The 15415-nt window shown below is 43.6% G+C and overlaps 1 protein-coding gene and 1 non-coding gene across 4 annotated transcripts in view; both read right to left on the reverse strand.

The window, feature by feature from the left end:
* CTNND2 (catenin delta 2) overlaps positions 1–15415 on the reverse strand; it is a 1106103-nt gene that overhangs the window by 345942 nt on the left and 744746 nt on the right. The window lies entirely within an intron of this gene.
* LOC147350094 (U6 spliceosomal RNA) lies at positions 4614–4717 on the reverse strand. Its single transcript, XR_015149321.1, has one exon. It is a non-coding gene; the product is annotated as a U6 spliceosomal RNA (small nuclear RNA).

Below are 15415 nucleotides of genomic sequence, written 5' to 3' on the forward strand. Positions count from 1 at the left end.
GCATGGCCCCATGACACCTCGATTCCAACTTTTGGGTTCCAGAACTTGGAGGGCCTAAAGTTCTCTCAGTTCCATGGTAATCTGTTGTGGCAGCCCTACAAAATGAATGCACTATATTTTTGAAGAGAAAAAGAAAAAAAACATGGAATGAAAATATTCTTTAACATACAGAATCACCTGAACATGCCTCCTTGCCTATTTTCTTTCTCTCTGGAGCACTAGGAGAAAATATTTTTTAAAATAACCCTAAAAGCATACTCTAAGTATACAACTCAACAGACAAGTAGGTTCTGTAACATTCTAAGAAAATGTAAGCATTTAAACTCATTTGAAAAGACCCTGACATTGGGAAAGATTGAAGGCGGGAGGAGAAGGGGACGACGGAGGATGAGATGGCTGGATGGCATCACTGACTCAATGGACATGAGTTTGAGTAAACTCTGGGAGTTGGTGATGGACAGGGAGGCCTGGCGTGATGCAGTCCATGGAGTCACAAAGAGTCGGACATGACTGAGCAACTGAACTGAACTGAACTGAAGTATTTAAAACTACCATTTTAATGAAGAACAACAGAAATGACTGTGTGGGTTTTTCTGCTTTTATAGTTTCCCTCTTTAAGGAAGAATAAATGATTGACTTAAAAAAATAAAACATGTTGAGCTCATTCATGAATTAAAAAAAGAAAACCATAGAACAGCTTTCGTCCCAAAAACCACAAGGGCTGCCTTCCAAGTGCTGCTGGGCATGGATGTGGTGTGGGTGCTCTGGGCCGTTCCACTTCAATGCTGCTGCACTCGAGTGGCGGCAGCTCTCCTCTGCTCCATCCTCCCCAGACACCCAACCTCCCCCACGGTCCCTCCCTGACCTGTGCCGAAAGCCTGTCCCCACTTCCCTGCGTCTCACCCTGCTCACCTATTCTCTTGCCAATCTCCCCTCTACACTTACACTTTCTGTTCTGCTCCAGCATCTTCTCAAAAAGCCCCCACATCCTCCCCCTGGTCCTGTGAACCACGATGGACTTCTTAATTTCTCACCAGTTCAGTCTTCCTGGTGCCATTACACCTGGACATCACTATCAGTGGTCGTTCTCCAGGGATGTGCAAACCCAGATCTACTGTGGCCTGGCCATTCGATTCAACCTTTCTGCAACACGGATGAGCTTTTCTTCGACCAGTGTCAGCCCGTGAACTACCCTTGTCTCTCTCCCGACTCTGACCCTTCTCTGGCCTTCCTTCACAGGTCCTATTTCTTTTCCCGTTGTTCACTTATCCCACATATATTCACAGGGCGTCTGTTATGTGTGCCAGGCATGGCAACAAACGAAGAAGAGTCCTTCCCCCATGGAGCTCACATCCTTTGGGGTGGGCAAGAGGTAGGGGAGACATAAAAGCCTGTCTGGAGTCCTAAGCGCTAAAGACCATGAACAGGGAATGAAATGGGAAAGGGCTGCTGTAAAAGCCGGTGTCCAGGGGGAGCCTCTGATGAGGAGGCAACATCTGTGGAGGTGTTACCCTGGCTGCTGACAGAAGAGGAGATGGGGCAGGGGCACAGATGGAAGCAGGGAGGTCAGTTTAGAAGATCGAGGTGTCTGCAGGTGAGTTGCTGTAACACAGATGGGGATGTAAGCCTCGGGCCTGGATGATCTTGGGGGAAATGAATGAAGATGGACAGAGAAGATGCCTGAAGTTTGTGCCTCTGGGGCCCCATTAGTTACCCCGCCTTCTCAGTACACTGTGTTCTGGGACCTGAGCCTCTCCTGGTCACCTTCTTTCACAGCCCCTTTCTCTGCCTCCTTTGCTGGTCTCCCTCACCGCCTGACCTCTAAGTCATGGCATTCCCAAGGCTCATCCTGCTTCTCTTCTCTTCCTCACCTTCACCCGCCTCCCCTGGGGCTCCCATCTCATGCCATGACTTTCATCAGACTAGGGGCAGACAACGGTTGACAGTATAACTTGTTGTCAAAACTGGTTCACTTCTGAGACTGATAATGGGGAATGAAGACATTGGATTGTCTTGGGCACCTGAGAAAGTATAGCTGCTTGGCTGTCTATACTAATGCCTCTTGGTTTTACACTGCCGATCCAGAGCTCCCTGTCTTCAAAATCTGGCTACCTGAGCCTCTGAGATCCTCCCCTCAGACATGTATGTGACATTTTACATGTAACGTGACCGAACAGTGACTGTGAAATTGCCTCTGGAACCATTCCCCTCATTCTCTCCAGCATCTCAATGAATGATAGCCCCAGTCTTGCAGCAGCCTGGACCTAAAGCCTGCTTTGAGATGCCAGCAAAGTCTGTCTCCTCGACCTTCAAAATATATGTGTAACCTAACCACTGCTGCCCTTCAGTCCTGCACCAGAAAGACCCAAGCTTGGGTAGACCCAAGCTCTACCAGAGATTTCTGCAACAGCCTTCTCAGCTGCAGGCCTGCCTTCTTCGAATCTTCCCCTTTAAATCTACTTTCAAGTAAGGCAGCTGGAGCAATCCACCCCCCGAAAGCTAAGTAAGGTCTAAAAGTCTGGTGGACTTCTATTATTAAGCTTGCTTTCCCCTCTGCATCACCTTGATAAGCAACATTTATTGTAAATTTCAGAAACTTACAATCCAGAAATACCTAACTGTACATGGCAAGGGGCACACTGAGGCCAGCAGGTACGCACATCAATCTACTAAAAGCAGGCCAATATCCTGGGTGGACTAACAGATGTCCTAGTCTACAGGGGCTGCCATAACAAAGGACCATGGGCCCAGTGATTTAGACAGTACACATGTCACAGGTCTGTGGGCTGGGAGGTCGAAGATCAGGGTGCCAGCGTGATGGTGTTCTGGTGAGGGCTCTCTTCCTGGTTTGCAGACAGCCACCTTCCTACTGCTTCCTCCCAGGGTGCCGGAGAGAGAGAGCTCTGGCATATTTCCTCTTTCACAGAGACACCTGTTCCATCAGACCAGGACTTCAACTTATGACCTCATCTAACCTAATCACTTCTTCAAAGACTCTGTCTCCAAACACAGTCACATGTTGTGGGGGAGGGGGGCAGTTAAGGCTTCAACATATATGTTTCTCAAAGAGATGATTCACTCCGTTGCAACAGGTTAAAATGTCTACTTCCATGTTTCTGTCTTACTCTGTTACAATTATCAAATGCTTTCAGTTGTGCCCCTGGGATCTCATTTTGTTCAGTTGCTCAGTCATGTCCAACTCTTTGCAACTCCACGGGCTGCAGTACACCAGGGTTCCCTGTCCTTCACTACCTCCCAGAGCTTGCTCAAACTCATGACCATTGAGTTGGTGATGCCATCCAACCATCTTGTCCTCTGCCATCCCCTTCTCCTCCTGCCCTCAATCTTTCCCAGCATCTGGGTCTTTTTCATTGAGTTGAGCTCTTTCTCCCTCCAGCTTTTCTGTCAAGATTTTACTGGGCCCCAGCCCTGAAGATTCTATTAACTAGTCCAGTCTCCTCCTCTTGCACAACCCCAACCCCCTCCAACTGTGTGTCTCCAACTCCCAGGACACAACAATGAGCCAACAGGGGAGGGATGTGGATGGCAGTCGATGGAGAAAGGCTTACTCCTGACCCAGGTGGGAGCAGGTACAGCAGCTTGGTATTGCCCCAAAAGTAGTGGCTAAGAAGTTAGAAGAATATCAAGATTTATCCTCCTTGAAATAATACATGGTTCCCTCATGTGAAATCCTCAAGATAAATTAGAATGAACATGTAGATTGTTGGCTGCAAAAAAAAAAAAAAAACAAACTATCAAACATTTTATCTTTTGAGTCTTTTGGTAGCAGCTCTTTGTTCCTTGGGACAAATGTTTTCTTTACCTTTCAGAAATAATTACACAAGCCCAGTGAATTTCCCAGGAGATAAGTTCAGTGAGGGAAGGAAAGGTCATGTGTGTTTATACTGCTGACTAAAAGAGATTCAGGGAAGTCATGTTTTAGCAGAAGTTCATGAAACCCACCAGCTTTTGTAAACTGTTCCTTTGACTGACATTATTACTCTACAAAAGGTGTTCTGTGTGTGTGTGTGTTAGTTGCTCAGTGGTGTTCTACTCTTCGTGACCTATGGACCATAGCTGTCAGGCTCCTCTGTCCATGGAGTTCTCCCAGCAAGAACACTGGAGTGGGTTGCCATGCCCTCCCTCCAGGAGATCTTCTTGACTCAAGGATCGAACTCAGATTTCCTGCATTTCAGGCAGATTCTTTACCATCTTAGTCACCAGGGAAGCCCCACACAACATGTTAGTGTTACTGAAGTCAGACAATCATAGGAAACACCATTTCATGAAGCAACAGAAAATGAACAGCCAACGGCAAAAGCTTGAAGGACAGTACAAATAAAGTCAACCTTTGGAGACTGAATCTGCTTTCCCATTATGTGTATTGGTTTGTAAGGGCTGCTGTAACAAAATGAAACAGACTGGGTGGCTTAAACAATATGCATTTGTTTTCTCACAGTTCTAAAGGCTGGAAGTCCAGCCAAGACCAAGATGTCAGCAGATGTGGTTTCTTCTTTTTTTTTTAAATGAAGTAACATTCATTTATAACATTATATAAGTTTACATGTAACTACAATTTGACTTCTTGATATACTGTAGCATGCTTGTCACCAAAAAATATGGGATGCTTCATGAATTTGCATGGGGCCTTTGCCCAAGGACCATGCTCATCTCTGTATCCTTCCAATTTGATTACATAAGTTGCTAAAGTGAGCACAGGGTTGGTTTCTCCTGAGGCTGTCTCCTTGGCTTGCAGATGGATTGTCTTCTTTCTATGTCCTTACACAGTCTCTTTTCTGTGCCTGCACACCCCTGGATTCTCAGGTTCAAAATCTCAAGGACCTACCAGATTAGAGCCCACCCTAATGACCTCATTTAAACATAATCATTTTCCAGAAACCTTATGTCCAAATACAGTCCCATTCCAAGGTATCAGGGGTAAGTCTTCAAAACATGAATTTGGTTGGACCCAATTCAGCCCATAATGTAGTACCTAACAAACTCAGTAGCTTGAAACAACAGTCATTTATTCTGTGCACAAATCTAATCTGGGCAGAGCTCAGCAGGGATGGCTCATCTCTGCTGCAGGCTGGGTCATGTGAGGAGACTCAGGTGGGGTTGGAGAATCCTCTCTCCAGATGATTCAATACCATGGCCGGCAGGCTGATGGATGTGGATGTTACCTGGGCACTCAGTGTGGGGCAGGGGTGATGGGTTAGGATCTCTGTCCCATTAGCATCAACAGAAAACATTCTTGGACCCCAAGAGGTAGCAGCTCGAACCTCCTGCCTGACACTCCTGACCTGCCAGCAGGGTGACTGGTACGAAGCAGATGTTAAATAAACACTGGGTTTTTGTTTTTAATAGATTTTATTACTTAGAGTAGTTTTATAAACTAACTCATTAGTAAAACAAAAAACTAACTCATTTAGTAAAACTAAAAACAAAGACTAGAAGATACAGAGATTTCTTCAATGTACCCTGCCCCTATACCTGCACAGCATCCCTGGTTATCAACACCCCACCAGGGTGGTGCCTTTGCTACAAATGTTGAGCCAATACAGACACACATCGTAATCACCCGGGTTCACTCTGGATGATGTTCAAGCTACGGGTCTGGACAAATGTATAGGGAGTGACACATACCTACCATTACAGTATCATACCACATAGTTTCACAGCCCTAAAAATATTTGTTTTTAAATAACCAAAGAAGGTATACCCCAAGAAGGTTGGCCATTGATATACTACTCACCCTTCTAGAAAGAAATGTCTAATTTGGGGGATGTTATGGGCCAGAGAATCACGTGCCCTTTCAAAAAGCATTCTTTTAAAAGCATCTTTTAAAAAGTGGGTTCTAAGAAGCTTCAAGCCCTCACTGAGATGAACACTGTGGTCTTGGTTTACAGAGGACGATGAGTGACCCTCTGAAACCAGCACACCAAGCACCCACTTTTACGGTATGACTGCTGGCCTTCCAAGGTGCTAGGAGTGAACATTGATTTAGGTCACCCAGCTGGGTGTGGCTTAATCTCTTTCTTTGAATCAGTTAATTGTGATTAAAAGAAATAGACTTTCATGATTCAAATTTTTTTTCATGATTTAAATTTAAGTCTTGCATTTAATACTTATGGAACAATGAACCATAAGTAAATATTATATTGGTAAATTATTACTTTTAATTTTTATTTGTTGCTATATAAATTTAACTACAACCTTAACTAACCACTGTGACTACGCCTACTACTGTGCCATCCACATGATAATATACTTTTGCCAGAGAACGCTCATGTTCAAACCTGTTGCAATCTAGCATTTCTTTCTCCTCAAATCTTTTGAAGATGAAAGAGAGATAAATGAAGGCGCTAGAGTCAAGGTAACATGCTCCCCTGATCTAATCTTAACTGCTAGTCTTCAAATCCTCAAAAAATGCCATTACCTTTACAACTGCTCTTCTTTCACCTCAGCCTCTTAGTAATTTCCCACCTGTTGACCTCCTCGCTCCACTCCTCGGCTATAAATACCTTCTATTTCTTGGATTCAGAACTGAGCTCAAGTCTAGGCTCGGGTCTCCTTTCTACCATTGCAATAACTCCTGCATAAAATCTGTTTCTGCTACTTTAACTGCTGTCAGCTCTGGTTCTGTTTGACCAGTCTCAGTCTAAAAGTTTTCCTGAACAAGGACAAAGGAAGATCAAAGCTCACGGGTACATCTGATGTCTGACTCTTAGTACAATCTTGCCTGTGCTTATGAACCCGCCCTCCTCCCCGTGTACATCCTCCTTACGCCCATCCACTGAGTCAGGACTGCCTCTTATCTGGTGAGCAGCTGTGCAGTTACAGACTTCACGTATCTCTAGCCTCTGAACTTCACAACATTCCTTTCAAAAAGGAATCACTATTTTTGCTAGTACTTCTGTCTGTATTTAATGCATACTGCAGAAGGAAAAAAAAAAAAAAAAACTAAGGTGGGACCAAAAGCAAAGACTGAGGTATAAAGTGGCCATTGGTATAGATGGATTAAACCAGGAGATACTATTTTTTGAACTAACGTGTAATGATTAGAACTGGAAAGTCACCTAATATGTACTAAGTTTTCTAGCTCCTGATTCTATTACCAAATAAAAACTATATTTTAGGTTCTAATCCTCCTCCAGTATGTTTTTTCTCCTCTGCAATGTTTTTTTATATGTATCATTATTACTTAATTTTTGGATGACTTTCACAGTCCATCCCTGAGTTTTAGGAAATATTAGACATTTGAGAACTTTAAGAAATACTGAAAGGTGAGTGCATCAGAGCATTAGCGAAGAATACAGCTTACACGCTTTGTGCAATGTAAGCTCACAACCACTTTGGGTTTCAAAGTAGATATACTAGTCTGACAGCTAGGGTGCATTCAATGGAAGAAGAGCCTCTGACAGAAAAAAAAACAAAAAAAAAAAAACAGGTTTTTTTAAGTCTAAACAAAAACTTAGCCTCGAAAATCAAACACAAGTCTGTTTTAGAGAAGTTTCCAAGAGCCACAGGACTGGGAGGAGTTCAAGCTGACATCATGCCAGGAGGAGATCTGAACTCTCTCTGGACTGAGAGAAGGGTTCTGGAAAAGACTGGAGGAGAAAACCAAGAAGACGTGGATGCTCCTGTGAGGTGCTAGACCATATTTTTTGCCATTTAAGTTTAGGTACCAAACATTTAAAAGAGAAGGATTTTTCCTGTCTTCAATCCAGAGGCCCAAGGGGAAAAAGTGGAAGCAGTGACAGTCTTTATTTTCTTGGGCTCCAAAATCACTGCAAATGGTGACCGTAGTCATGTAACTAAAAAATGCTTGCTCCTTGGAAGGAAAGCCATGAGAAACCTAGACAGCATACTAAAAGCAGAGACATCACTTTGCTGACAAAGGTGCATATAGTCAAAGCTATGGTTTTTCCAGTAGTCATGTACAGATGTGAGAGTTGGACCGTAAAGAAGGCTGAGCACCAAAGAACTGATGCTTTTGAACTGTGGTGTTGGAGAAGACTCTTAAGAGTCCCTTGGACTGTGAGGAGGTCAAACCAATCAATCCTAAAGGAAATCAACCCTGAATATTCATTGGAAGGACTGGTGATGAAGCTGAAGCTCCAATAATTTGGTCACCTGATGAGAAGAGCTGACTCATTGGAGAAGACCCTGACCCTGGGAAAGACTAAAAGCAGAGAAGACGGGGGAACAGAGGATGAGATGGTTGGGTGGCATCACTGATTCAATGGACATGAGTTTGAGCAAGCTCTGGAAGACAGTGAAGGAGAGGGAAGCCTGCTGCAGTCCATGGCATCACAAAGAGTTGGACACGACTTAGTGACTGAACAACAACAACAACATATCTATTTAGTATGATGTTGTTATGGTTAATTTTATGTGCCAATACATACTCAGATATTTGGTCAACCATTACCCCAGATATTTCTGTGAAGTTATTTTTTAGATGAACAGATTTCGAGCAAAGCAGGCTGCTCTCCATAATGCAGATGGGCCTCGTCGAATCAGCTGAAGGTCTGAAAAGAAGAGGACTGACTTTCCGGGAAGGAGAGGAAATTCTGCCAGCAGACCCTCTTCAGACTTAAACTGCAACTCTTCCTGGGTCTCCAGCCTGATGACCTACCCTGCAAATTCTGGACTAGCCCACAGGTCACAATTAAATTAGTCAATTCCTGAAAAAAATCTCTCTGTTTATCTGCACATCCTGTTGGCTCTTTCTTTGGAAAAGCTTGATTCATAGGGATGCTGATGAATAACTGTCACAAATGCACGAAGCAGTTCATGGACACACATGTGTGAATGACATGCCTAGGGCTGTGCAAAGCGATGGTCTTTGTTTCTCAGTGTAACAATGACTGGACCATACACAACCTTCATGGCAATGCAGAGGATGGTTTAAAATTCCCAGTAACATGCAAGAAATGCTGAGGGATGGACTTAGAAAATTCTGAGGGCTGCATTTCAAGTGAGTTTCATTTCTCAGGAAAGTGAATATGCCTCATTTTCCAGCATGAGAAGAAGATGACTTGATTTTCCTCAATTATAATTTAAATCACTGGACCAGTTCTAAAAACCACACTGAAGTGTTACATCAGAATATAAACTGCACGTCAATCAGTTGATTCAATCAATGCAAATTACCCATTTTCCTGGGCTGTTGTTTTTTTATTTTGCAACAGAAAAAATAATTTATCTCCCAATATGTATTATATTTTAACAATGTGTTTTTTCATTATGAATTAGAGAAAAATATGCTGTGCTGGTTTCTGGATCATGTCAGACATCATTCAGGTATGAACTTAAATAATTCAGTGCATTCTCAGTTATGTTACTCTAGGCAGATTCATGGCTGCAGGTTATTTCTCTTTTTACATGAAACATTATGTCAATATTTTAAGGCGATGTGGCATAAGAACCACCTGCTGTATATTTAAAGCCCTATGAGATCAGAACCACAAAAGAAACACAAATGCTAAGTGACACTGATATATTAAAAATCATCTACAGTCATGTTCTTGTTTTTGTATAGAAACAGCTCATAAAATGTTTTCCAGTATGCCTTCAAGAAATTTCTTTAAAGATGACTTGGGGAAAATAATTGCTAATTAATTTTAACACCATGTCAATTATGCTAATAAAATTCTAATTAAAATCCTTGTGATGTAAATCAGTCTTTCTTTGTGTGTTGTATATGTGTACGTCTGTTAAGTATTACACGGGCTGTCAGATACTTACTAGCTTTATCATGAATCTATACAGTGGGCTTGCCTGTATATGGATCTTTTGACTTATGCAGTTCTGCTTGCCATAAGCATTGGGCAAATTAATGGTGAAAGCCTAATATTTACGGTGCCAGGGAGGTCAGCTAATTGATGCTCATTAGGGAAATGAAACAAGCAGGAGAAATCAGCTTTTTTGAAAGACTAGAAACAGAGAATAGGGCAATTTGGACATTATCATATTTCAGGTTGATTATATGTGATTGTGCAATGAAAACTATATAAACCTATAGCAACTTCTATTCTGTAAGATTCATGAGGGTTCCTGGGAGGGTATTTGTGCTGCCCGGTGGCTCAACAGGAAAAGACTTTGCCTGCAATTCAGGAGATTCGGGTTCTATCCCTTGGTGGGGAAGATCCCCTGGATAAGAAAATGGCAATCCACTCCATTACTCTTGCCTAGAGAAAGAATCTCATGGACAGAGGAGCCTGGCAGGCTACAGTCCACAGGGTTGCAAGAGTTGGACATGACTTAGTGACTCCACCATCACCAACATGGGGGTGAGGTGGAGTGTGTTCATGAGTTTGTAACTTGAGATGCTGCTAAATGTGGAAACACCAGCAAAGCAAGTATGTCCATTTCAACCCCTCCTACTTGCCTGGCCCTGTGCTTGGTTGTGGGGACACCACAAAACCAGACACAGACAGACCCAGGGACAGAAGCAATAAGCTGAAAAGTGGAATACAGACTCTGTTGGGCTATAATGAGCACCTCATTCCGGGTGAGAATCAAGGAGGGCTTCCTGGAGGAGACTGCATTTGAGCACAGTTTCAAATGTCATGGTGGCTGACAAAGAGGGGGCAGGGAGGCATTTCACATAAGGAGCAGCATTTCCGTAAGTCTCCAAAGTGAGAGAGAGCAATTTTACTGGGGGAACTGATATCTACCATCTGTTGAAAATCCCCCTCTTCGATTGGCAAGTGAATTTGGAAAGCAGCGTGGCTCTTGGGTGGTAGAAAAGTAACACATGGTGTCAGGCTCCCTAGCTGCCAACCCTCACGGTATAGGAAGAGAATAGATGGGGAAAGGACCCGGCACCTCCACAAAGTAAACGCTTTTTTTGATGATAGGGTAGCCAAGCGGATGGTGAAAGTGCTTATATTTATATTCACAACAGCAATCAGCTCAAGACACTATCTTGTCATGAGTCTTAGGAGACACAGAAGCTAATTAGGATAAGGAGACTTCCCAGCTTCTCCACTGCACATGTGCAACTGGTCAACCCACTGAGGTCTACAAAAGTGAATTCTGGGAAAACCACACACAACACGTATTTGCTCATAAATCTGAAAAGCCTATAATTAGGATCTTGCCACTTCTAAATTCCACTGATGTTGGAAGAAAATGTTCAAAACCTAATGAGAGCAGAGGCAGACACAAAGGCACTAAATCTCCTCTACGTTTATGGAAACACTTGGGATTGAATCCTCATTTCAAAAGCAGACGCACCGGATGGACATGTGCTCTGGAAAAGATCGTCTGCACGCAGGTCTCTTCTCCATGAGGAATCCGAGTTCTTGGTGATTTATCCTTCCTGTCGGCAGCATCCATAATTCCCAGGCTGCCTTTACTACTGGATTCCTGAAGTGATGAGAAATTAGGGATGTAATCTTTGTGTTCAGCCTTCTTCCAAGAGACATAAATAATTCAAGTGAGACAGAGAGGAAGTTTCTTCTGTGTAGAAAACAAATAATTTTCACCTGTAAATACAGTTTTATAATACTAAAAAATGTGGACACTCAAGGGAGTATCAGATAAATTAGTTCAACTGAAGAACAAGCCAGAAAGTCTGCAAACTAAAATCCGTGGATCCTGGAAGGAGCAGACTGTTAGGATTCAGGATGCTGCATTTCATCCCCGCTTTTGTTATTTCATAGACCTTGTTGCTATTGTTCAGTCACTAAGTCACATCTGACTCTTTGAGAACCCATGGACTGCAGCATGTTAGGCTTCCCTGTCTTTCACCATCTCCTGGAGTTTGCCCAAGTTCATGTCCATTGAGTTGGTGATGTCATCCAACATTCTCATCTGCTGTCATCCCCTTCTCCTCCTGCCTTCAATCTTTCCCAGCATCAGAGTCTTTTCCAATGAGTGGCTCTTCACATAAGGTGGCCAAAGTATTGGAGCTTCTGCTTCAGCATCAGTCCTTCCAATGAATATTCAGGGTTGATTTCCTCTAGGATTGACTGGTTTGATCTCCTTGCAGTTCAAGGGACTCTCAAGAGTCTTCTCCAGGACCACAGTTCAAAAGCATCAATTCGCCACAGGTATACATGTGTTCCCCATCCTGAACCTGTGGCGGATTCATTTTGATATTTGGCAAAACTAATACAGTTATGTAAAGTTTAAAAATGAAATAAAAAAAAAATCAAAAGCATCAATTCTTTAGTGCTCAGCTTTCTTTATGGTCCAACTCTCACATCCATACATGACCACTGGAAAAACCATAGCTTTGACTAGATGGACCCTTGTTGGCAAAGTGATGAGAAGCTCCCAAGTCCAAGGCTGTGTGACAGACACGAGAGACACACGGGGAAGAGCAGAAGATTCTCAATCCCTCATGTCCCAAGTCTAATTTCAGCCATCACTGCAGGGGACATCTCCCTGTAGCTCAGATGATACAGGAGTAGCTGTCATGGTTTTGTACTTTCTGCCTGGGGTCATTACCAAAACGACACCAGCCCACTTGGCTCCAAGTAAGCACAGCTCAGAAGTGCAGGGAAGTTAATGTCCCCAGGGAACCCGAAATCACTGGAAGCTGATGGATAAACAGTCGCCTCCCTGGACCACTAGAGGAAGTGTTCCTCTGCTTCCTGCAATTCAACCCCTCACTCAGCACCTTGGCAGTGACCTTGATGGTCAACACTTAGGTTATTTTCCCTCCTTCCCTGCCTCACTCTCCCGCTTTCGGGGATCACCTAAGACATACACAATCTACACCCAAGGCTTTGTCTCACTGTGGACTTTAGGGGTCCCAACTTGGACCAGAGCTAGAGAAGAGATCACCAAATTGGTCTGAATCACCAAGTGGCCTGGCAAAAGCAGGGTGGTTTTGACTTAAGTTTTGTTTAAGACTTTGGGGCAGAGGAGAACAAACCGAGCTGAAGCAGCAGCAGGAGGGGAGGCTGGGGGTGGGCAGGTGAGCAGCGGGCCTGTGATAAGATGCTGAAATGCTTGGCTTGAAGGCGGTCAGGATTCACCTCGTCCTGAGCATCCATCTCGAATTCTGAGAACCCTGCTACTTCCCAAGCAGCCAAGTGGTCCGCTAACCTCACTTCTGCTGGGATACAGAGCCCAGACAGACTGCTGCTGGTTTTTCCACTTTTTTCTTGCAACCTAGGCTCGGAAATACATTTTGCTTGGCAGCCAGAGCTTATGTACACGTATACACATACATATGCATATTTATGTTTATTAGGTATTTATTGGGTATATAAATGAACAAAAATGTCATAAACTTCATTCTTACTACATGTGATGCAAGCTAACCCCTTCCATTCTGTCATGGTCTCTCATTCTGACTCTTGTTTTACAAAACTGATTTCACAACCCTGACTAATTGGTTGCAATCTGTAGCTTAAAAATCACAAGTCTAGGTCAGTCCTCCTAGAATTCTGAGAAACCACTCCTCCTTTCTGTGCCTTGCTGTCTTGCTTGGTAAAATAATGAAGAGGAAACAGTCTGATGATAGAAGCCCTTTCTGCCTTTCAAAGAGTTTTATGTGTCGATGTCAAATTCATAATAAAATGTCAGGTCATATACTCTGTATTCCATTAATTTTAGTAGCTAACAGAAGACACAGTTTAAATGAAAAAGCTAGGTGCTGTGTTACATTTTTTTCCAGAAAATATGTTTGCTAAGATGTTACACGTCCTTTTAGCAGTATTATGATTTATATTCAAAATTAGGATACACAGTAAGTACCCTACACACAAACCTTCAAGCTGTGAACATTCAAAGCTGCGAATGTACAGTCCATCAACATCAGGCATGAGTGAAGTCACAGCTGGCCGTCCGTCTCCTATCACTGGTAATTCTTCAGCTCTACCGTCTCCCACGTCTTCTCCCTCCTCCAATCAGTAACTCTTCTTGCCTATTCACTCGATGCCAGCCCCAGTATGCCAGCTGTTTTACTGTACTACTGTACTTTTCAAGATACTGTAAGATTAAAACAAATCTTTATTTTTTTGTCTCTCTTTGCTTTTTATGTATTATTTGTGTCAAAGTATCATAAACCTATTACAGCATAGTATTATACAGCTTAGGTAACTTTGTTGGACTGATGAACAAATTCGATTCAAGAACACGCTCTTGGAATGGAATTTGCTTTTATGTAGGGGACTTTTCATTTCTTTATATCTGATATATTCGAGGCTTTAAAAAAATCAGTTCTGCTTCTCATGCCGTTCTCCTCACTCTGTTGGCCTAAAAGGGATCATGTGCCTTTACAGTTAACAGTCTCCTCCGTCCAGCCACAGACATCCTGCCAGGCTCAGCTGGGAAGCTCTCCCTTCCTGCCTCCTCCTTGGCTGTGTCCCCACACTACTCTAGTTTCATCAGATCCTGGGGCTCTCTTCTGTTTATGAGGCTCTGAGAACTTGAAGAACAGAACCTGTTATTCTCAGGACTCAGAGCACCTCACGCAGTACCTGACACAATGCAGGGGCCCATGAAACATCTACAATAGGAAAGAAATACATCCTGTCTTTGATAATTTCACTCGAATGTTGCTAGGTGCTCGTATCTCAAGCCCTGATGCCATTTCTAACGGAAAGAACAACTGTTTACTAACACAGTGAAAATACTCTGCACTTTCCAATTAGACTGCCTATGGCATCGTCTTTATTGAATTGAATTTGGGCAGAAGAACAGTCGTTGAGTATTGGCGGAGTTATTTATAGTCTACTCAGAAGGGAGCAGCTCTGCACGCTCCCCACTGTGCCTCAGGAACATATACTCATTCTGAAGCTCAAGTTCTGAAGTGTCTTTCGTGTCAATCAGAATCCTTTGTTCGCAAATGACAACAATGCAAGCAAAAACCACAATGCAAGCGAACAACAGTGGCTCCCCAGGCCAGGGGAGCTTCCACCGGGCTCCTGTGACCTCCAGAAGGGCAGGCTCAGAAGGAGCCCAGAGCCCCTCTCTCTGGGGTCCCCACCACCGCTTCTCTGCAGATGCTGCGCCTCATCTCTTCTAAGGACTCCTCTGCTCCGGCTCCTCACTCTTCACCACCAGAGATAAGCGCACATCACCCTTTTTGGTTCCAAGTCCAGACATTGCAGGGAAGGGCTCCCGTGGGCTCCACCTGGGTGAGGTGCTGCTCCCCAGACCACCACTGTTGGCAGGCGGTGGTACGCTGTGATTGGTCACCTCTGGAAAAATCCCCATCCTCCTGAGGAAAACCACCATCTTCAGAAAACGACTGCTCCCCTGGCAACCACATGGATGGAATCCAGAGAAACACATTTCCTAGAAGAGAAGCAGCTACTATTCCAGACACAGAATCTGATGGATGTCTACAGAATAGTCTGGGAGCGTAGCTCCAATTTCACATCCTTTTGTGATATTCATTCATAGCAATTTCCCCCACTTATGGGCAAACATCCACTCTTTTACT

The sequence above is a fragment of the Bos grunniens genome, chromosome 20, assembly GCF_055505025.1.
Source record: "Bos grunniens cultivar Pamir isolate PY7600 chromosome 20, Bosgru_T2T1.0, whole genome shotgun sequence".
Classification (NCBI taxonomy): Eukaryota; Metazoa; Chordata; class Mammalia; order Artiodactyla; family Bovidae; genus Bos; species Bos grunniens.